A 24,990-nucleotide genomic window follows, 5' to 3' on the forward strand; every position below is an offset into this window, starting at 1 on the left:
TGTTTAGGAATATATAAACTCTTATGTTTCAATCTATTCCTCACAACCTGACATGTTATTATATCAAAACACTTTTTATTCAATGCATCATTTGAAAAACTATATACTACCATGCATCCGGAAAGTATTCACAGCGCTTCACGTTTTCCACATTTTGATATGTTACAGCTTTATTCCAAAATGTATTAAATTAATTATTTTCCTCAAAATTCTACAAACAATACCCCATAATGACAACGTGAAAGAAGTTTGTTTGAAATCTTTGCAAATGTATTAAAAATTAAAAACAAATAAAATTACATGTACATAAGTATTCACAACCTTTGCTCAATACTTTGTTGAAGCACCTTTGGCACCAATTACAGCCTCAAGTCTTTTTGTGTTGATGCTACAACCTTGGCACACCTATTTTTGGGCAGTTTCTCCCATTCTTCTTTGCTGGACCTCTCAAGCTCCATCAGGTTGGATGGGGATTGTCGGTGCACAGCCATTTTCAGATCTCTCCAGAGATGTTCAATCGGGTTCAAGTCTGGGCTCTGGCTGGGCCACTCAAGGACATTCACAGAGTTGTCCCATAGCTACTTCTTTGTTATCTTGGCTGTGTGCTTAGGGTCGTTGTCCTGTTAGAAAATGAACCTTTGCCCCAGTCTGAGGTCCAGAGCGCTCTGGAGCAGGTTTTCATCAAGAATGTCTCTGTACATTGCTGCATTAATCTTTACCTCAATCCTGACTAGTCTCCCAGTTCCTGCCGCTGAAAAACATCCCCACAGCATGATGCTGCCACCACCATGCTTCACTGTAGGGATGGTATTGGACAGGTGATGAGCGGTGCCTGGTTTCCTCCAGACACGACACTTGCCATTCAGACCAAAGAGTTCAAACTTTTGTTTCTCATGGTCTGAGAGTCCTTCAGGTGCCTTTTGGCAAACTCCAGGTGGGCTGTCATGTGCCTTTTACTGAGGAGTGGCTTCCGTCTGGCCACTCTACCACACAGGCCTGATTGGTGGAGTGCTGCAGAGATGGTTGTTCTTCTGGAAGGTTCTCCTCTCTCCCCAGAGAAACGCTGGAGCTCTGTCAGAGTGACCATCGGGTTCTTGGTCACCTCCCTAACTAAGGTCCTTCTCCCCCTATCGCTCAGTTTGGCCGGGCGGCCAGCTCTAGGAAGAGTCCTGGTGCTTCCAAACTTCTTCCATTTACGGATGATGGTAACCACTGTGCTCATTGGGACCTTCAATGCTGCAGAAATGTTTCTGTACCCTTCCCCAGATCTGTGCCTCAATAAAATCCTGTCTCGGAGGTCTACAGACAATTCCTTGGACTTCAAGGCTTGGTGGACCTTATATAGACAGGTGTGTGCCTTTCCAAATCATGTCCAATCAACTGAATTTACCACAGGTGGACTCCAGTCAAGTTCTAGAAACATCTCAAGAATGATCAGTGGAAACAGGATGCACCTGAGCTCAATTTTGAGTGTCATGACAAAGGCTGTGAATACTTATGTACATGTGATTTTTTTCGTTTTTTATTTTTTATAAATTTGCAAAGATATTTTAATGTATATTACCACAGACCCACCCAAGGATGCTCGAAACGAAAGTGAAACTGCCATAGAAGCGACATGATATGATCAGTAAATGTGCTTTTCATGTAGAATTTGCTTTTAAAACACTGTCGGTTAGATTTAGGTGTAGGTTAAGGGTATGGATGTCTGTTTTCATAACCTCTCAAAACAGACAGGATTAGGTTAAAGTTTTAGGTTAAGGAGGTACATTTTACTCATTAAAACACCCATCTAATATTCACCTTAAAAACCTCATCTGATTACAACATAATTTCATTCGGTTTTGAAGCCCCCGGTGGACATTTCACTAGGAAACTGCAGCCAAACATGTAATGAAGCTCATTATTTTTGTTTGCTTTTTATTTTGAAATTTACTACGATGTAAAAAAAATAAAAAGTTGAATATACATAAAGTAAGGAAACCAACTGAAAAGCAATTTTGAGTTTACTCAACTTCAGGCAAATTAGTTTTACCAACTTAATTAAAAAAATAAATAATAATAATTAACAAAAAAAGTGGAATCGTAAGTTCCATGAACTCAATACAATAAGTTCAGCGACCTCAAAAATATAATTGATCATTAAGTTCAATCATTTAAAAAAAAAAAATGTTTATCTGTCAGTATATCTGTCAATTTTCATTCTTGAAAATAATAAAATATACACTGGCAGCCAAAAGTTTGTAATAATGTACAGATGTTGCTGTTGCGGAAGGAAATTGATACTTTAGTTCACAAAAGTGGCATTCAACTGATAACAAAGTATAGTCAGGACATTACTGATGTAAAACAGCACCATCACTATTTGAAAAAAGTATTTTTTGATCAAATCTCGACAGCAGCCATCACTCCAACACCTTATCCTTGAGTTAGACCCCGAAGCCGCCGCCAGGTGCCGCCATTTGTGCCATTTAGAATTTCAGCCGCCGCCAGCCAATAATTTCGTAAGCCAAATTGAGCCGCCATCTGATAAAGTTTGGCTGAGCCGGCTAGAATTATTTGCATCAAATAATAATTCTATCACATAGAGACATACACACACGGAATATATAAACAATACACAAGATCTATTTTCCCACTGGATTCATAACAGCACAGTCTTGTGCTCGTTGCTACTGATACACAGACTCACAGTGAATTGACTGACCAATTAAAATAGCTCGTTTTCCAGTACAGAAGAAGCTGATGCATTTTTTTCTCGCGACTGAGGTGAAATGGCGGAAAGAAGAAAGCAAGGTAATTTTGATCTCACTTCTCACATACTTTCCTAATTCCTACTTACTTTTTTCTTAACTTAGGCCTACCCAGACTTTTGTTAAATCTTCAGGGCACGGTTGCACAAACACCTGAATCAAAGATTGATGTTATGAACCAAATATTCTGGATCGGAGAGATTTATAGCACTGAACGTGATATTACTGCAGTAACAAACCACCGCTTCCACATTGCTAATTCACGACGCATGCTTCAGTGTACATTGAAGTGAAATGTGCAAAACTTTGTCCAAAATAATAGGCTACTGATAACAGTGTGTGTTTATATTAAGGCGAGACACGGCAGGCAAAAACATAGTTTTTTTTTACTGGTCAATTTTGAGATTTTTGGATATTTGTCTTCAATAACATGTCTTCTTTCAGACTTGTGGTGAAAAAAGTCCGAAATACACATTTAGGTCTTTATTTTACTACACTTCGCCTGTTTACGTCTGTAGATTTCTCATAAAATTCAACAAAAGTTTGCATTCTTAATCAAGGTGTAATATGATAAGCTTCATCCATGATAATGCCAAGTTATTGTATACAACTTAGCCTACATACATTTAGCCTAAACACAACACATTGTAGGCTATTTGAAAATGTTTAGTAGCATACAGACTACAAAATAAATATGTACATACGTTGTGAAAGTAAAATCTGGTGTTTTCTTTTATTACATTGTATTGCATTTTGTAGAAATATAGTGTAAGCCATGCATTGCTTGGAAATATTGAGATCTAGTAAATCAGTATAACATAGACAGTGGTGGACTAAGTACACATACCATGTACTTGAGTTAAAGTAAAGATACTCAAGGTAAAATATTACTTAAGTAAATTAGACGTGCTGCCTTTAAAAATTCACTTGAGTAAAAGTACAAAAGTATTTGCCTTCAAATGTACTTAAGTATCCAAGTACTATGATTTTTTATGGCCATAATGTCCTATTATAATTTGTCACAAGACTCTTGCTTAACTCAGTCTACATGAAGACTAATGTCACTCTTGGCACACCAATCTATTAATAATATGACATTAATTAGTCAGATGTGTGTATATATATATATATATATATATATATATATATATATATATATATATATACTACTAATATATATATATATATGTGTGTATATATATATATATATATATATATATATATATATATATTTGAATTGAATACATTTTTGTGTGTTTAATTTTGGAGGGAAGGGACTGTTCCCATAAGGTATAATACATTTACAGTATTTACTGTATATATTTTTCTCGAGCATCTATGGTCATAATTATTAACATCCTAATGTTATGATACATTCACATAAACCTGCACAATGCCATTAAATATAAATACACACACACACACACACACACACACACACACACACACACACACACACACACATACATAGAATATATATATATATATGTGTTTCTGCTACTCTCCAGAAAAACAATGCTATTATATGAGTCATTTTAGTGTCAACATAATAAGCAATGTACATTATGCATCAATATTTACAGATAATTGCTGCAATAATAGCTGCTGCTCTCTGCCCCGCTTAAAATCATTGGCAACGCAATTTGTTTGGAACTATTGAGAGCTACACGAATCACGTGATCGCGTGGCGGCGAGATCACTGTCGCAACCGTCTATGTTCGCAACTCTCATATTTAACGGCTCTGGGGTGCGTTTCCCATACAACAACGTAACTTGCTGCTCCACTACCGTAGTACGATGCACTGTTGAAGAAATCAACTTGCTAGTCACGACTGTTTCCCGAAACCGTATTGTCACAAATTGGTTGTTCAACCACGTTGGTTAATGATGTCACACATGTGGTGGATTAAAAACTACTTTTAATGAATCTGTTCGAATTAATGCTAGATGTTTTGCTATAAATTACAGACATGTCATCTGAGGACTCTCTCATATTTTTCTCAGTTATTTGCTTTATTTCCAGATTCAATCATAGGCTCGTTCTTACGCACTAGAGCACGTTCACACATGCGCACTCTTCAAAAACGGTGCTTTAAATCTATTGACAAACTAAAAGACATAAAGGACATTTGTATGTCTTCTAAATAAAAGATACTGATTGTACTGAATGTCATCTTGCTTATTTGGCTCAAGATAATAATTTATTAAGCCCACATGTTATAATAACAAGACACTCTGCTTCTAACCACAGGTCGAGAGCTGTCGCTCCAACCACACAACTCTGCGATGCTGTTTGCGAATGTTTGTTGGAACGATGGTTTCGGAAACACCGACTCGTTGAACTATGATGATAACGACGGAACTTGCTACCATAGTTGGCTAACGATGCTTTTGGGAAACGCACCCCTGGTTTGCGCTTAGTAGATGCCGCCAAGGCAAGTTCAAAACAAAGCGCAGCTGTACTGTGATTGGTGGCTCGTTTGACCAGTTACATTTTTATCCACTCATAAATAAAAAGGAACGACTGATTTTGAAAATGTAGTAGAGTAAAAAGTAAGATATTTGACTTTGAAATGTAGTGGAGTTAAAGTAAAAGTCTCCCCAAATTTAAATACTTCAGTAAAGTACAGATACACAAAAAGCTACTTAAGTACAGTAACGAATTACATTTACTTCGTTACTGTCCACCACTGAACATAGACATCTGTAGACATGAAGTGGCAGCTTCAGCCATTTGCAGCTATGAAAAGTTTGGCGGCTGCAGCAGCCATTTAGGTTTTGGCTGAGCCGGCTAGCCAGCCAATAACTTCATCAGCCAGCCATTATTCTCAAAACAAATGGCTTCGGGCTCTACCTTGAGTAATCATGCTAATTTGATCATTTGATGCTAGAAAATCATTTGCCATTATATCAAACACAGTTGAAAGCTATTTGGTTCATTAAATGAAGCTTAACATTGTCTTTGTGTTTGTTTTTGAGTTGCCACAGTATACAATAGACTGGCATGTCTTAAGGTCAATATTAGGTCAAAAATGGCAAAAAATAAACAGCTTTCTCTAGAAACTCGTCAGTCAATCATTGTTTGAGGAATGGTTATGATCAGGCTATACAATGCTTGAAATTGCTGAAAACTGAAGATTTCATCCAAAGTTGTTCACTACAGTCTTCAAAGACAAAGAACAACTGGCTCTAACAAGGACAGAAAGAGATGTGGAAGACCAGATGTACAACTAAACAAGAGGATAAGTACATCAGAGTCTCTAGTTTGAGAAATAGACGCCTCACGTGTCCTCCGCTGACAGCTTCATTGAATTCTACCTGCTTAACACCAGTTTCAAGTACATCAGTAAAGAGAAGGCTCACACACACACACACATGCGCACACACACAATGTTGGTTTTCCATGTTTTATGGTGAATTTCCATAATGATTTTTATACTGTACAAACTGTATTTTCTATCCCCTAAACCTATCCATCACTTAAATATATAAATGTAAAAAAATGTGGTATGTATGATTTACAAGCTGTTTTTCTGGTATTGATAGTAATAACACACACACACACACACACACACACACACAGTACTCACATAGAGGAAAGTATTGGGTCACTCTCTTTGTGTCTACAAGTGTTGAACATCCTAAATATTTTCAGAAAATAAAGCTTAAGTACCAAGGAGACAAGATACATGCTGAGTTTAGTTACAAAAAACCTCACCCCGGACACCCCTCTGGCTCCGCCTCTGCATTGAACAACAGATAATTAGAAAAGAGTGTTATGGACCTTAACCCCATTGAGATTGTGTGGGATCAGCTAGACCAATGTTTCTCAACCAGGGGGTCGGGACCCACTAGGGGGCCTCAGCACACTTCCAGGGGGGCCTCAAGATCTCTTATTGTTATGAATAACATACAGTTCTAGACATTTCTGGAATCACAAAATGTATTTTAATCCATTTACGCTAATAGTTTCTTACATTACAAAACTTTGAAAAACAAGCTTTGTCATCACTACAGTAGAAGTATCTGAGGAAACATCTTATAATAGATATATCTTATAATACGAATATCTACATTGGGGGGCCTTCGAATATTTTCTCAGACAATTGGGGGCCTTGGAGTCAAAATGGTTGAGAACTACTGAGCTAGACTATAAGGTGTGTGAAAAGTGCCCGACAAGACAGTCACATCTATAGCAAGTGCTACAGGAAGTGTGGGGTGAAAGGTCACCTGAGTATCTGTACAAACTGACAGCTAGAATCTCAAGGATCTGCAAACTGTCATTGCTGCACGTGGATGAATTTCTGAAAAAACTTATTCAAATTGAATTCAAGAGCAGGGGACTGTTGGTAGTGTCTTTATCCACAATGCTTCTTCAGTGGGTATGCTCAGTAGCAGGTGCAACAATGTGAAGTTCATAGTGCTCAGCCTTACAAGGCTCCCCCAGATTTTGACCCATGAATTTTCAAGACCTTTCCATGACATTAACAAATGAATAACAACATTAAAGATAGGAGTCGAAATCAAAGATTTAAATTCCCACATGTCCCATGGCTTTATACTTCCATTTCACAGAGGTACACAAAGTGATCAAAGTGAGCATGCTCAAAACTCTTTATGTTCTACATTCACCACCAACAGGGCTGGATTGGTAATCTGGCATACTGTGCATTTTCCCGCTGGGTCAACGCACTTTGGGGCTGATCAGGGCAGACTGGCCATCGGGAGTACAGAGGGGGATGGTGGGTCAGCAGCAAAATGGGCTGAATTGGCAGCAATAAGCTAAAATGTGCCACCACGTTATGCAGAACGGACCACAAAACGGGGCCGCAATATGCAGAAAAGGACAGCGAATTTGGGTAAATTTCTATTTTACAGTAATCCACTGCAAATTACTAATTACTCCTTTCAAATTTTTGGAATTTTACTTTACTGATTATTTCCTTCAAACAGTTATCACATTACTAATTACTTTGCTTTTAAGTAGGGCTGCACCGATATGAAAATGTTTTTCCAATACCGATTTTAACAAAAAACTATTGGCCGATACGATGCTGATACCGATATATTGACACTTACCTTATTTTGTAATCAGGCCACTGTTTTGCTCAGGACTTATGTTTTAAAAATTTACAAAGAGCTACAAAAGCCTTTTCTCTGTTCTAACAATAAATAATTTACATTGAACATGGATCAGATCTGAGAACAACAATTCCACAGAAATGTCAACCAAAGGAACACAATGCCCTTTTAAGGCTTGTTGTGGTGTACTGGATTATGGAAAATGCCATCCAGACCACTAGAGGGCACCGCTTGCTTACACAATGGTGAATGAAACGCTGACTGAATCACTGATTGCAGTCTATTTTTGAATCAGAATCAGAATCAGCTTTATTGCCAAGTATGCTCACACATACAAGGAATTTGTCTTGGTGACAGGAGCTTCCAGTCAACAACAGTACAAACAATACCAAAAACAGCAGCAAGACATAGGTAATTAAAAACAAAAAAGAACACAAAATAAATAATTATACATATACGTACATACACTCACCTTCATACATACCCACATACACACACGTAGTGCAAATCTAATACAATCTGTATATAAAGAACAAAAAACATTATATTATGTACAGAGCAATGTATGTAATGGCAGAAGTTTCATACATACCCACATACACACACGTAGTGCAAATCTAATACAATCTGTTATATAAAGAACAAAAACCTGTATATTATGTACAGAGCAATGTATGTAATGGCAGAAGTGGATATGTTGGATAATTTAATTTAAAATTAAAATTAAACTGTGTATTGCACATAATTATTGCTCAATGGGGCAATTTAATTGTTCATTAGATGGATGGCCTGAGGGAAAAAACTGTTCCTGTGTCTGACGGTTCTGGTGTTCAGAGCTCTGAAGCGCCGGCCAGAAGGCAACAGATCAAAAAGGTAGTGGGCAGGGTGAGTGGGGTCCAGAGTGATTTTACCAGCCTTTTTCCTCACTCTGGAAGTGTATAGTTCTTGAAAGGGGGTGGGGGCAACTAATAATCCTCTCAGCAGTCCGAACTGTCCTCTATAGTCTTCTGATGTCTGATTTCGTAGCTGCACCAAACCAGACAGTTATTGAAGTGCAGTGGACAGACTCAATGACTGCTGAATAGAACTGTTTCAGCAGCACTGGTGGCAGGTTGATCTTCCTCAGCTGGCGAAGGATGGGCCTTTTTCACAATGTAGTCAATGTGGGTCTCCCACTTCAGGTCCTGTGAGATGGTAGTGCCCAGGAACCTGAATGACTCCACTGCTGCCACAGTGCTGTTTAGAATGGTGAGGGGGACAATGTTGGGGTGTTCCTCCTAAAGTCCACAATCATCTCCACTGTTTTGAGCGTGTTCAGCTCCAGGTTGTTTTGACTGCACCAGAAAGCTAGCCGTTCAACCTCCTTTCTATATGCAGACTCATCATCATCTCGGATGAGGCCGATGACAGTGGTGTCGTCTGCAAACTTCAGGAGCCTGACAGAGGGGTCCTTGGTGGTGCAGTCATTGGTGTACAGGGAGAAGAGAAGTGGGGAGAGCACACATCCCTGGGGGGCACCAGTGCTGATGGTACAGGTGGTGGAAGTGAATTTTCCCTGCCTCACAAGCTGCTGCCTGTCCGTCAGAAAGCTGGTAATCCACTGACAGGTAGAGGTGGGAACAGGGAGTTGGTTTAACTTAGTCCTTGGTTAGAACACAGCCTTTCAAGCTTTCGTAATTACCCAAGGCCATATTGCAATTACAATCTTAACTCAATCAATCATGCAGCCTTAATGGATACCATACCAATGTCTCACAAGTCAAAGTTTACTGCCGGTTTGAAAGCTTACTGATGGTTTTACCTCATCATATAGAGGTAAGTTCCACTTTCATAACTGTCACATCTGTAACCATGTTTTTCCTCAATGTGAGAATGAGAATGATTATAAATTAAATATTGCTTGTAGTACCAACCCCTCTACGTTCTGTTACTATTATTATTTCTGGATTGTACATTTGAATTAAGAGTAAATACAAAGTGTGCTGATAATAAATGAATCATACATTTTTCATATCAGCATTTTCAGGCTTGAAACTGATTTGCTGATGGTTTTATTTGGTCAATAAATGGCAGATAAATACACTTTTCACAGAAATGTTTTTTTGTTTTTTGCTGAGTAATGTCTATATTTACTCCTCATTCACTGTTGCATGCAAAGTCATGCTCTTCAGCTGTCACATACATAATTCATGTTTTACATTTTACGTAAAACTGTTTTAGAAATATTTGTAACTCAAGTAATTTACTTTTAAGTAATTAACTTAATTGAAAGTCAGTAACTGTAATCTGATTACTAGAATTTAAAATGTAAAGGGTTACACTACTTTATGATTTAAAAAGTAATTAGATTACAGTACCTAATTACTTTGTAAACAGACTAAACCCAAAACTGAGTATGAGCAATAGTATTACTTAAAAAACTATTTAAACAGAGAGCGCTGCCTACCCATACAGAATTGCATATTTAAAGTATTCAAATGCACCTATGATGCCCAAAATTCCATGACTTATAGGTTTAAGCTTGACAACGGAAATTATAATTGCTGGAAACGTAAACTGTGGAAGAACAAAGCTGATCACTATAGAAAATGCGTCACAAACACACTCATATGTACATCCCATGTGGAGGAAATTCCTGCTGTGAGAGGGCAGACCCCAATAACAAGAACCATAGAAATTACTGTGACATCCTGTTGCTATAGTCAACAAACAGCGAGATGATTGATGAAGACAAACTGCTGTAGTGATGGACATTGTGTGTTGTCTCTTTAAGACACCTCAGTCCTCACTGACACATGAAAGAGCTAAACTCTCTCTCTCAGACAGATCAGATATCAGAGTGCTCAGTTTCTCACTCCAAGTGTTTTTTCACTTGTTTTCTTTGGCAACTTTACATGTCTCAAGTCTCCAAGAGGCCATTTTTAGTGAAAAATGATGTTAACATAGCCAAGACGCACTATGCAAACAGAGTGCATGTGTCATAAATATGCTTTAGTTATGTTAAACGCTGTTTGCAGCCCATTTAACTTCCATAATCTGACATGTTTCAGAGTAATACGAGGTATTCAAAGAGGAAAAAGGATTGATTTTATTCATCGAGAATTGGTTGGATGAATAAAAGAATGGAGCCAGGTGGTTGGAGGGTGTTGAAATCAATCAGTGTAAGGGGTATTTGTGACGTCAAACGAAAAGGAAAGTTGTTTCAAAGGTGGAGAAAATTATTACATTTTATTGAAAGATTAGTGAAGACTCCTTTACATCGCAAGTGCAACACTCAATCAATTGAGCTTTTTCATCACACTTTAACAAGCTTGTAAATGTAGTTTGTTATGTAATGCAAACATTAAAATGTATCGTGCTATAAGTGTTTTAATGTCATAAGATAGCAATGTGTGAGTAACGGTGAATAGGAAGCGTTTATGAACTAACAATCTGCAATTTAACTTGTGGTTTGTGTGAAAGTGAATAAAAGTAATCGTTGTTGTAGCGCCTCTAATGTTTATTTTACCAGGAAACTGTCATGTTACGTAATAATTTCCCCAAAAAATTACTAGAAGGTGAATGTGATTGGGACATGATGCAGGGTGGATTTGAATCTGCATCTTTCACTTGCGCGTCAAGGCTAAATGTCTGGGGCACATGTGTTAACTGATAAGCGACAGCTCTGAAACTAATTTTAAAGAAACTAAAAACTACTTAATTTCCACTTAATATTCCCAAGTCATTTGAAAAATGTTTATGTTGTTGTTGAAGAACATTTTTGCAAAAAATCTGCATGAAATGCAAAAGTTTCCTATAAGTGGGCTGTTTTAGAAATGCAGCACTTCTGCTAACAACAACAATATGCTATATCACGGGTGAGTTGGAGGTGAATCAAGTCTATTCTTGAACATGTGAAGTGTTGTGTTTGCTCTCCAAACCCCACAGCCTGGTGAACTCATCTCAGCATGTTCTCGTTGAAGGTGCTGCTTCAGACAGTGAATGCTAACGTGAAAATGGCTAAACTGGGAACCTTGCTCTGTTAGCGCTGGCACATAGAGTGAACAAGACAGAGGTCAGTGTCTAGCTCGCCGGGAGAGCAGATACCACATCAGCAAGTTTGATGCCCTTTGTCTGGACGCTGGGGATGGAGCGAAAAACATACTGTAGCTCATCTTGATGAATGTAGCTAAATTAGCAAAGCTAAGCTAATGGTACGTTTCTACACTACTAAACGTGTAGCTTAGAAACTTGCCAACAATTCCTCATTCCTTGTACACTAAAAAAGAGAAACATAACTTGATATAGTAATTGCACCTCTAAGGAACTTAAAACCACATTAACAAATCTGTGACATATTTTGACAACAGATATTTAGTGATGCATGTAAGAATGTGTTCATTCTAGCAGCATGTACTGAGAATGTTTTTTTTCTGAATGAAGTTGGTTGAACTCAGCTGAGAATTTATCACCCAAACATAAAATTAACAAGAGAAAGGAGCCATAACTGGCAGGCCAGTTGGTACCAGGCAAATAAAATTTACAGCAAAGTTCAAATGAAAGTTTACAAGAGACAAACTCCCCTCGTTTATTCTCAAATTAATGTCTCTGGTGTTTTATGGTTCTGTTGCCTTCTGACATCCATTTTGAAAGAAACACACCCAGCGGCAAGTTTATGATGTAGTTTATAATGTGGCCTCAAAATTTATGGGCATAAATTGTAAATGCCCTGAATATGCTTCTATGTACTGCCTTTGTGATGGATGTCTAAAAATTTTGATTTTTGTCTGTTGATGTTAAGAAAAGGTTCACCCAAATTCTGTCATAATTAACTGACCCCATGTCTTTCACTGTCAAGCTCCAAAAATGACAAAAAAGCACCAAAAAGTAGTTCATACGACTTGTGCACTATATTTCAAGCCATCTGCATCCATGTAATAGCTGTAATAGCTAAGTAAAGACCAAGCTGTAATTCTGTGAATATCTTAGCCAACTCTGTATGATTATTAGACAACATCTCTATTATCATGAGTATTGTTTTCAGTGTCTGAGTTTAAAGCTGTTGTCTAAGTTGTCTCAATCAACAGTGTGAACAAGCAGAGCAAGATCAACAAGCCATTCAGTCAATTGCCACAGTCATCTCACAAGCTGTTCATTGTTTTGAGCTTTGTGCTAATGCTGCAGAAAGGCATGCTCATGCCTCTAAGCGATGTGGTTGTGGCTCACCTTCACTGCACGCGTCTTGACTAGGTTAAATTGTTCCTTCTCCATCTCGCAGATGTTATGGATTGCACAACATGCTGCCACAACTGTGGCCATGAATGAGTAGTGAATATCAGAGCATTTTGTAAGGATGCACAACCTTACATTCAGCTGTCCAAATACATGCTTCACCTTAACACTTGGACCATTCAAGTGACGATTGAATGCTTCCTGTTCTTTTGACAGATTGGGTCCAGAATAACTTTTGACGAGCCAAGGGAGTAGTGCATAGACTGGTTCTCCTGGATCTAGTAGAGGCACCTGGACTCACTCAATATCAATTGTAACATTCATTCATGAGGTTGTCTCTCGTGGTTTCTGAATGATACAGAAATACAGCAAACTTGATTTATTGTGCCAATCAAAATATTTTACACATCTTGTGTGGTCTAATGAATGTTTTCACTGTAGAAACATTATACTGTTAAAATAGCAAACATTTCAGCCTATGTGTCAAATTACTTCTCAATGTTATTAACTTTAAATATATTAATACCCCATCAAGTTACTTTCACCTCGAAGTTCAATGACATTTATAGTGGTAAAATATTGAACCACAATCATTAGCCTTTGTTAATCATGACGACTAGGTATACGTCCTTGAAAGGCAATTCGCTGTACGTAAAGCATTACTCGCACTGTTAAAGGATGTTGAATGGTCTTCACCAGGTTAGGCTTACCTGTACAGATCTGATGCTGCAAACGCAGCATATCCAGGAGTGCCAACACAAATATCTCGTATCATGCACCTGTCATCGACAAGTGCCTGGAGAACAATGAATGGGCACCCTTTGCAATTAATGTAATTGTGGTAGCCATCCTTTGTGGAAGAATGGGGGATGTGCATGCCATCTAGTGCACCATAAACCTGTGTCGCAAGGTGCGCCAAGGAATTATGATACTAAATTTGATTGGCCTCCACTACATTTGTCAGCTTTATATAACGCTGCATAGCGCTCTGCACTCGGCACAGGTAGCCAGGGTTATGGGCACAACATCAGGACCAATGAAGCCAAGACCTATGGGCTTCGTCGCATAAGGGCAGATACTCACAGTCCTATCAGACGAGCAACTGCTCCATTTTGATGTCATCTTCTGATATTTCCTACTATTGTAATTATTTGTGAAATTAAAATGACAGTAAGCTGGCAAGTTTCAATTCAGCATTATAGTCATAATACTCTCTCCATTTTACAAAGATTTGGGGACATCTGACATTCCAAAGGAACAATTTGCGATATACACAAAACTCTGTATGGAAACGGCTCAAGAGCAGATTTCTTTTGCGATAAACCAAAAGTTACGCGACAATGTTTTTTTTTTTGTATGATGCACACCATCGGTAAAGGGCCAATTGGATGGAATTGAGCAGAAGATGGAAAATTTAGCTTGATTGATGTCAGATCTGGTGTGAAATGCCATATTTGAAATGTAAACAAACACTAAAGAGATCTGAGATCTTTGGAGGGGAAGACTTAAATTTTAGTCTGTTCCACACACAAAGCTATCGTATATATCTTTAGAAGACTTGGAATATAGCACATGAGTCGTATTATACTACATTTAGTGGTGCTTTTTTCTCATTTTTGTATCTGCACCCATTCACAAAGAGCACTATGAACATTCTGCATAAGTTATATGGGTTTGAAATGACATGATGGTGAGTAAATAATGAAAGAATATATTATAAAGAAATCGATAACGTTCCACTTACAGACAAATTGTTAAACATTGTAAGTGTAAAATTGAACAGAATCTTTCTAAAGCAATATTATGGTTACACGGGTATGTTCATGGGTGTCTCTGCTGGGTGTGTTGTGTCGTCTCTTGCTGTGTGTGTATTAATGAGATTTTCCCTTCATCAATGACAGTCAGGGTCGCACCGCAGACGGTAAAGTTCACAGCCCTGTTTACAGCACAGGTGAGAGATGCTCGGGGAAGAGGTGTCACCTCAACGATAATTAAAAAAGCAAGCATTCACTGAGGGGGCTGTCCTTCAACCCGCCTCCACACTGTTCAGGAAGAACACTGTTTATACACTCATGGTTTGGGAAATGTGCAAAGATGCCTAAAATAGCAGACAATCCTCTCGCCCAAACACGGTGTGGTGTCGTGTTATTGATTTAGGGTAATAACAGTTTCTTATATGCAATACAGTGTGATGTAATCTGATGTAATGTAACCACATTTTATGATTATTAAATGTTTGCATTGTTTATTTTTTAAAAACTGATAGTTCCGGACCTGAATGCTGATTGGTCAATAGAGTGTTCCAGACAGTGGTGTAGTAGTGTCTGAAGGAGTGGGCATACTGTGAGTTTAGGACAGACCACAAGTAAAAGGCAATAATAATAATAATAATAATAATAATAATAATAATAATAATAATAATAATAATAATAATAATACAACTCCATACTGCCGAAGTTCTGGCAAGTACCGTTCTCTATCAAACATGTTTGCATCAATTAAAATGTGTGCAGCTTTCCCTGTGTTATGATTGAGAGTGTATGCGCAAACTCTGTGACCTTGGTTCTGGTCCCATGGAAACCAGGAAATAATCAAGTTTGCTCTGAAATATGGGTTCTGGTCCAGTCAAAATCAGGAAGTAATTGCTTGTACTCCAAGACACTGGTTCTGGTCCCATTGAGACCAGGAAGTAATGGTGTGCACTGCGAGACACGGATCCTGGTACCATGTTAACCTTGAGGTAAACACAATCAATCGAGACACTGGTTCTGGACCCACAGAAACCAGTAAGTAACCAAGTTCACTCTGAGACATGGGTTCTAGTCCTATGGAAACCAGGAAGTAATCAAGTTCACACCAGGACACTGATTCTGATCCCACAGAAACCAGGAAGTAACCAAGTTCATTCTGAGATCTGGGTTCTGGTCCTACGGAAACCAGGAAGTAATCAAGTTCACTATGAGACACAGGTTCTGGTCCCTCAGAAACCAGGAAGTAGCCAAGTTCACTCCTGGTTCCCCTGGGATCAGAACCTGTGTCTCCAATTGAACTTGATTATTTTCTTGTTTCACAGGACCAGAACTTGTGTGTCAGAGTGAACATGATCACTTCCTGGTTACAGTGGGACCAGAATACATGTCTAAGAGATTGTGCGTGCGCTATCAGTCAAAACACGGGGAAAGGTGAACACATTTGAATTGAGGCAAAAATGTCAGATGGAGGATGGCGCTTGTCAGAAATTTAGCAGTATGGGGTCGATTTCAGGGTACATGAACATTCGGAAGCAGGAAGCAATTGTATTCACATAAACAATGAGGATTTGTAGGTTGCATTTTCGCTCTAAAATATTTTTTTTACTTCATTGACAGTTACATTTAGGGTTGAGGTATGGGTTGGTTGTAGAATTAAAAAAATATGCATTCCTGTTGACTAATGCCTCATTTACAAATAAAACTTCAACTCGCTTTTGGCACCACCCTGTGGACATTTCACCTCAACCCAACTTTTAGCCACTGGGGGCAGTGTTTTGAAATTTTGGAAAGCAAAAATCAATTTAAGCAACAGAACTTTTGACCAACTGTTGCAGAATTCACACAGTGAGGTGAGTTGGCTAGTCTTAGCTGGTTTCCCAAAAATTAGCCATGTTACCAAACTGACTTTTTGGTACTGGGAAACCAGCCTAGAGCATCCAACCAGCTTTTTGTATGTAATATGTAGTAATATCAAAATTTATATTTTATATATGTAGTGACAGTTTTACAAAAGCATTAAGGCTGTTTTATATTGTAAATTCCTGTCACATCTGAAGGGGTTGTTGGGCATTTTGTATAACTATGCCATTTAGAACAAATTATAATTAGCACGGCATCTTGTACCTCATTGCTTAGATATTATAACTTGTAAAGATGGAAGAGACTGACATACCTTAACAGAAGATGCTGTGATGCTCCGTGCATCCCTCATCACTCTGTACAATACACATAAATCACATTTCAATCAAAACATCTATATATTAATTGGCCTATAACACATTGTAATATATTTTAAGTCACTACCTCATGGCCAATAAAATTTTACTTGCTATTTTGTAATAACTTTTCCACCTTGCATACAAACAACCGCTTGCTCTCGCCCTCTTCTGTCAAGCAGCAGTGAAATGTGAAGCTCTGACAGCTGGAAAGGCTTGCAGTTTCATACCACTGTACTGTCAGCCAAGACAGTTTGCTCTGAATGTGAAACAGCCTACATAATGGATAAGTCAAAACTATGGTTCTTATAGATTTTGGGTCAATTTTCAGACTTTTTTTCTGACACATTTATCTCTGTCTTTAAATTTGGTTAACAAACTCACAATAAATACTCATCTGTGTTAAACAAACTATTCCTAAAGAATAGTTCATCTAAAAACAACTACATTTAGTCGTCCTCATGTTGTTCCAAATCCTATGTGTTTCTTTATTCTGTGGAACACAAAATGAGAATTTTTGAATAATGGGTCTGTTACAGTTCATGGTGACCACATCCAGGGCTGCCGATAAGGGGGTTCAACCCAGGTTTGAGGGGGGCCCGAAGTTGGGTGGTGGGGGGTGTTCACGGAAAGGCTAATCCATAGTGTATAGCTTATCTACACGTGTTCAACGGAAAACGCAGATATAAACATGGAGATGACCGTCCAGTTAGCGCACATTGATGTGATAACTGTCAATTTTACCTTCGAAAAATGGACAAAAAACACAATTTAAGCTTTATATTTATAAAGCAATTTAAGGACAGTTTAAGTCCTTACGACTGCTATATTCCAAGTCTTCTGAAACTAAACCATAGCTTTGTGCAAGGAACAGACTGGAATTTAAAGGGATAATTTACCCAAAAAGGAATCATCGTTTTGTTACCATTGTGTCATTCTCAACCTGTATAACTTTATTTATTTATTAGAACACAAGGATACTTAGCAGAATGTTCAAGCTGCTCTGTCCCTGGTCACCATTAACATTGTCATTATTTTCCATACGATGAATGTTGACCAGGGACAAAGCAGGTTGTACATTTTGCAAGATAAGTAATTTTGTGTTCCACACAAAAAAAGCCAGACATCGGGTTTGGAACGACATGAATAAATAAATGAAGCCATCATTTTCATTTTGGATTAACTATTCCTTTAATAAGCCATATAATGGCTATCTATTGTAACACCAGTGAAAATCCAGTTGGTTTGTTGTGTCTGGAGTGTTTTACTCCAACCCTCAGGATCAGAATGTTTATCAGGATCCAAACACAGAGACGGTAAGTCCAAATCAATTTCTAATACAGCAGAAAGCCAAACAAAATAAAAAAGGTCTCAGTAAGTTGAAAGTTCCATCCATGGACTACTGGCAACTAACAACAGTTTAGCTTAACTAGACTGTGACCGCTGTCAAGCTACTTAGATACTCAGTTTAAAAGAACTAAACTGGACCTGGTTAGAGATGGTGATTTATAAGATTTACAAGATGATGAAGAGTCAGATTTTAGTTATACCTGAAATTTATTTATATTTATTCATGTTTTTTGTGGAGTGGTGGTGGCGTAGTGGCTAAAGCGCAGGGCTGTTAATCAGAAGGTCACAGGTTCTAACCCCATAGCCACCACCATCGTGTCCTTGAGCAAGGCACTTAACTCCAGGTTGCTACGGGGATTGTCCCTGTAATAAGTGCACTGTAAGTCGCTTTGGATAAAAGCGTCTGCCAAATGCATAAATGTAAATGTAAATGTTTTCTGTAATGTCCTAACTTTTTCATAATTTACTTGTTACTCCAGTGTATTTAAAAATATATAATGCTATTATGATAGTACATGTCCAAAAAACAATGTTGCCAAAAATATAATAATTATAATAATAATATACACTCACCTAAAGGATTATTAGGAACACCATACTAATACTGTGTTTGACCCCCTTTCGCCTTCAGAACTGCCTTAATTCTACGTGGCATTGATTCAACAAGGTGCTGAAAGCATTCTTTAGAAATGTTGGCCCATATTGATAGGATAGCATCTTGCAGTTGATGGAGATTTGTGGGATGCACATCCAGGGCACGAAGCTCCGTTCCACGCATCCCAAAGATGCTCTATTGGGTTGAGATCTGGTGACTGTGGGGGCCATTTTAGTACAGTGAACTCATTGCCATGTTCAAGAAACCAATTTGAAACGATTCGAGCTTTGTGACATGGTGCATTATCCTGCTGGAAGTAGCCATCAGAGGATGGGTACATGGTGGCCATAAAGGGATGGACATGGTCAGAAACAATGCTCAGGTAGGCCGTGGCATTTAAACGATGCCCAATTGGCACTAAGGGGCCTAAAGTGTGCCAAGAAAACATCCCCCACACCATTACACCATTACACCACCACCACCAGCCTGCACAGTGGTAACAAGGCATGATGGATCCATGTTCTCATTCTGTTTACACCAAATTCTGACTCTACCATCTGAATGTCTCAACAGAAATCGAGACTCATCAGACCAGGCAACATTTTTCCAGTCTTCAACTGTCCAATTTTGGTGAGCTCTTGCAAATTGTAGCCTCTTTTTCCTATTTGTAGTGGAGATGAGTGGTACCCGGTGGGGTCTTCTGCTGCTGTAGCCCATCCGCCTCAAGGTTGTGCGTGTTGTGGCTTCACAAATGCTTTGCTGCATACCTCGGTTGTAACGAGTGGTTATTTCAGGCAAAGTTGCTCTTCTATCAGCTTGAATCAGTCGGCCCATTCTCCTCTGACCTCTAGCATCAACAAGGCATTTTCAGCCCACAGGACTGCCGCATACTGGATGTTTTTCCTTTTCACACCATTCTTTGTAAACCCTAGAAATGGTTGTGCGTGAAAATCCCAGTAACTGAGCAGACTTTGAAATACTCAGACCGGCCCGTCTGGCACCAACAACCATGCCACGCTCAAAATTGCTTAAATCACCTTTCTTTCCCATTCTGACATTCAGTTTGGAGTTCAGGAGATTGTCTTGACCAGGACCACACCCCTAAATGCATTGAAGCAACTGCCATGTGATTGGTTGATTAGATAATTGTTTAACAGTTTTTCTATTTGATTAAGATGACTTGAGGCAAGGAGAAAAGTAAAAAAAAAAAAAAAAAGGAATGCTATGATTAAAAGCTTCAGTTAAACATGGGAATAGAACATTTTTATTCATAATCTATGAGATTTAGCACTCCATTTACATATCAGAATGATTTGCATATGGTACAGAGACCCTCTAGTCATAAATAATTTAATATCACAACATTTCCTAAAGGAGAAGCTCATCAGGGCCACATTTAAATTACTCTGTAAAATCCCAGTTATGATTCAATAACTTTGTCTGCAAACTAAATGTTCCTCAACAGATTATGAAAATGGAATGATCGTCAGAGGACAAAAACATACAGAGGAATGGGGGGAGGAAGAAAAAGAGAAGGATGAAGAGATGGAAAGACATTTAAGGGGCAATGCACATCTATGTGAGTGTGTTTGTTATTAACCCTACCAAATCCTGGAGGATGCAAATATTTAAGAGGCTGGGGAGAGAAGCAATGAGTGAGTCTGTCATATTTTTGTGACAAATATGTAAAAGTGGGTCCCTGCAAATACTGAGAGCATATGACTTTGTATATAATGTCTGACATGTACACACAATCTTTATCTAAAAGTAACATGGCAGCATTTTTTGATCAATACTTCTGTTTTATCCCGGTTGAGCTGTAAAAACTTCTGTGGCATCCAGGCCTTTATATCTAAAGTACAGTTAACAAGTAAGTCAATCGGCCTGGTGTCATCAGGAGACATGACCACATAGAGCTGAGTGTCATCAGCATAGCTGTGGAAAGGGATGTCGTGTCCAAGATGATTCTGCCCAGGTGTAGCATGAACAAATGAAAAAGTAACGGTCCTAAAATTGATCCTTGTGGTACCCCACAGGTCATAGTGTTTAGAGGAGTGGTCATGTATAGATACAAAAAATTTTCTTTCATAAAGATATGAGGTAAACAAGTTAAAAACAGTTCCAGACAGGTCTACATGCTCACTTATTCTATCTAAAAGAATCTGGTGGTCCACAGTATTGAAGGCAGCACTCATGTCAGTTAGCACCAGAACTGAAGGCTTGTTGCTGTCAAGATTTGTTCTGATATCGTTCACTACTTTTAGCAGGGCTGTCTCCATGCTGTGATGTGTCCTAAAACCTGATTGAAACATTTCTAATGTAGTGTTTGCGTTTAAGAATGTACTTGTGTGATTAAAAAAAAATATACAGGTTCTCTCTCTTTAATAGAGGTTTTACTAAAGCAGTTTTTAAAACAGTGGAGAAGACACGGAGTGATAGGGAGGGAGTGATAATCAGGCCCACAAAATTCACAACCTGTTCTCAATCCCGAGGGCGTCAAATACTGCCGCTTGTGCAAGAGCCCAGTGTATCAATCTACAGTCGCCAAATGCATCCTCTGGCATCTGTATCCAACGCACACAAAGGGCTGTCTAAAAGGGAGCCATCACTGACAATATTCTGATAATATTGCGTGTATTTAACCGCAATATGTTTTATTATACTATCAATATATCAGTGTGGTTACATTACATGATAATGTTGATTATTTTAGATCCCCTAACTGAACCCCATGCCTAAACCTAACCAATTATTAATATAAATCATGAATGAGGTGTCATGCTCAACTTCGTTGATAATTGGTTAGTAACTTTAGTAACAATAATTTTAATTTACATTACAAAATTGTTTATATATTTTTATCTAAAATATCCAATAACTGTCACACATCTCATTCACAAGACACATGAGAGCCAATTGCGTTTGACGCCGTGCTGATGCCTTCTCGTGTTGGCGATTTTTGAATTTGTTACTAGAACAAGTTGAGAGCTAGATGTGAACGGCGGACGCCGAGGGACCGCAAAATAAAAATGTACATTTAGGTCTGTTCTTCACACAAAGTAATTGGAAAGCATGGAATACACCCAGAACTGAACCGGTCACTTCAACAGAGCAGAATGTGCAGATAAAATAACGGATTAAACGTTAACCACTGTAAAATAATACATGCTGCTGATTAAACATTACCATTGTGAATAAACATGGCTGATTTCAAGCATAATGAAAGTCATACCCCAACATATAATTTTACTATGATAAAAATCGGATTTCCTTTGTGTCAGTCTTTGACGCCGAGCATTTGACATTTAAAGCAATGCGCTTGCCAAAGGGTGCTTTTGGTGTCCACACGTAAGAACGGGTTGGAATGCAGTGTGATTCATTTTATACTAATTAAAAAGCTTCCATGCCAACATTAACATATTAATTGAGGTTCAAGCAAGGGCTGTTATGATGAGGAAATTCAAATGAGTCTTACAGGAACAGAATAGAAATTGAGGTAACAGAGCGTTTGAGATAACACACACACACACATGCACACTGCTCTTGTTCAAATGGCCCTATCTCGATTAGAGGCTCATATGTGTATGAACTGACATGCCTCCCACTCCCATTATCACATAAGCATTTCGAAACGAAAAACTAATTTACTTCCATTTACATCCCGCTTGCCTTGGGAGAAAGATCTTCTGGCCCACAATGCACCCTTGCATTGTCAAAGTGACAAAGTCATTGGAATTACCAGAAAACGTCTCGCAACGCTTCTTCAAAGAGGCAAGCAACAGAGGCTCTTTGCCTTGTCCTTTAAGAAGGGTCATTTTCCCATTTGGTAATGTGTTATCTCTTACATAGGCAGTACTGTGAAACACTGATGTTTTAGTTAAGAGAAAATGACTTGGCCGGTCTGGCAATGCTTGTTTGATTGTAGCTTCACCTGACACCAGCAGCTTTATGGAGTCGCAGGTTTAGGCCGTTGATTCGAGATAAAAAAAAAACCAACATTATAACCTCTTTTGACCAGGAGTAGTTGTGGAGTCAAGCTTGGGTAAGCATGAAATCAAAAGATAAAGGAAGAAGATTTGTTGTTTCAGCCTTGATTACACCACAGCAGCCATAATAGCGTCTTTTAGCAGGATGTTATTTGGGATGTCATTGCAATACAAGATGTTGTCCTCACTACGGTATCAGTGGAAATGAAAATGGCAATATAGTCTCATGACAACTCGTAATAACTCTTTCGAAATGGCGAATTGATAAGATATAGCACGACTTGGCTCGACTTTTCTTCCCATAGACACTGACCAATCAACAAACAGAATTTGAAATCGATACAACACAGGCCTCCAATTTTAGCTAGCCTCTAATCCAACACTTTATTAGGTTTGGGGTTAAACTTTTATTTTTATTACATCATATGTTGGTTTGTTTATTTTTCTCTATGTGAATAAAAGTTGTATACAAGTGTTTGTACAAGCCAACCTGTACAATTTCGTACAATTTTACCATCTCATTCTAATTGTTAAGACAATTAAGGTTTTGAAAACGCAGTGAGACATTGGCATGTCTGTCATTTTTGTACCATTTCAAATTTTCAACAAAATATGTCTTTAGTGATAATAAATTGCATATTGTTGTGATGTTTGGATTTGACAATGCCTTCAGGTCTAGGGTCTTCCCTAATGACAATAAATTAAAAAAATGTAAAACATAAAGTGAAAAAAGATACATTAACTAACTCGGAATTACGGAATTAATCGTAAGAATTACATAATTTTTACATTTATTTGATTTATAGAGCAGATTTAAACATTATACACTATGACTGTAACGAGTGCTAGGTAGATTACTTTTGAATTGTAATCGGATACTGATTACAAATTGGATGACAAAAATGCAATCAGTAACTTAATCACGCAAATTACATTTTGGGGGAAATCTAATCCAATAGACCATTCTCAGTCTATGCGCAATTTTACAACCCTCCCCATCTTCCTATTTCTTTCTTCCGAAAACTATCAAAGAGTTACCGAATGTATATTGTAAGCCATCTGATTTAGAGTGAACATTTTTAAAGATTTAAAAAAGAGAAAAATTCAGTTGTTCAATAAATTATTAACAATTTACTGTCATTGCCTAATTAACATGGAATCATGTAAACCATAAAAAGTAACTTTAGTCCAATTACGAGTATTTTAATTTGTAATTTAATCCAATTACATGTTCTTTATTTTGTAATCTGAAAACAAAATCCATATTACATGTAATCTGTTACTAGCCAGCACTGATGGTAACAGGGTTGACGGATATTGACAAAACATTGTCAACCTGAAAATAATTAATCTCAAATTAAAGCCTCTTTATGTTTAAAGGCGCAGTCACCAATTCTTTTCTCGTTTAAAAGAAATGAATTGTAATTTTGAAACATACATCTAAAATCATGACAACTCACATGAGATGAAGACTCTGGTCATATCAGTAACCTTATAAAAGCTGTTTTATTCTACATGGAGAGGGTCCGCACATGGGGGCAGCCATGTTAGAATCACATGACCAGCCGAATACTGCTCGCTTAATCTCAGTAACCGTCCTGTTATTGGACACTTTCACTCAGTGATTAAAGTAATCATGGGTGGCTGTGAATAGTGAATTTCTACAATGACATCAGTAATTGAAAACTATTGCGTTTGAATGACGCTGCATCCACACCACTAGGTGTCAGTGTAAGTCCAAGACAACGTCAGCCAAACTTTACTGAGTGCACCTTTAAGAAATAAAGTAAATGTTGGCAGCAGCTATTCTTTATGTAAACATGTTATTGCCATTTCTGTGATTGACACAAATGGCACTAATTTGGTAGAATAACCCATCAGGGATATATCTTTGGATGTACTGTGTATTATTTCATTTTTAAGTGTAAAGTCTCTCACAATACCAAAGTGAAAATTTGCCATCCACTGTTTGTCCTTTGTTCTCAATCAGAGTATTTCAAATTAAATATCAACCATTTTTATGCCTTCATGTGTCTCTTATGTATA

Source organism: Xyrauchen texanus, chromosome 46 (assembly GCF_025860055.1).
Source record: "Xyrauchen texanus isolate HMW12.3.18 chromosome 46, RBS_HiC_50CHRs, whole genome shotgun sequence".
In the NCBI taxonomy this organism is placed as follows: Eukaryota; Metazoa; Chordata; class Actinopteri; order Cypriniformes; family Catostomidae; genus Xyrauchen; species Xyrauchen texanus.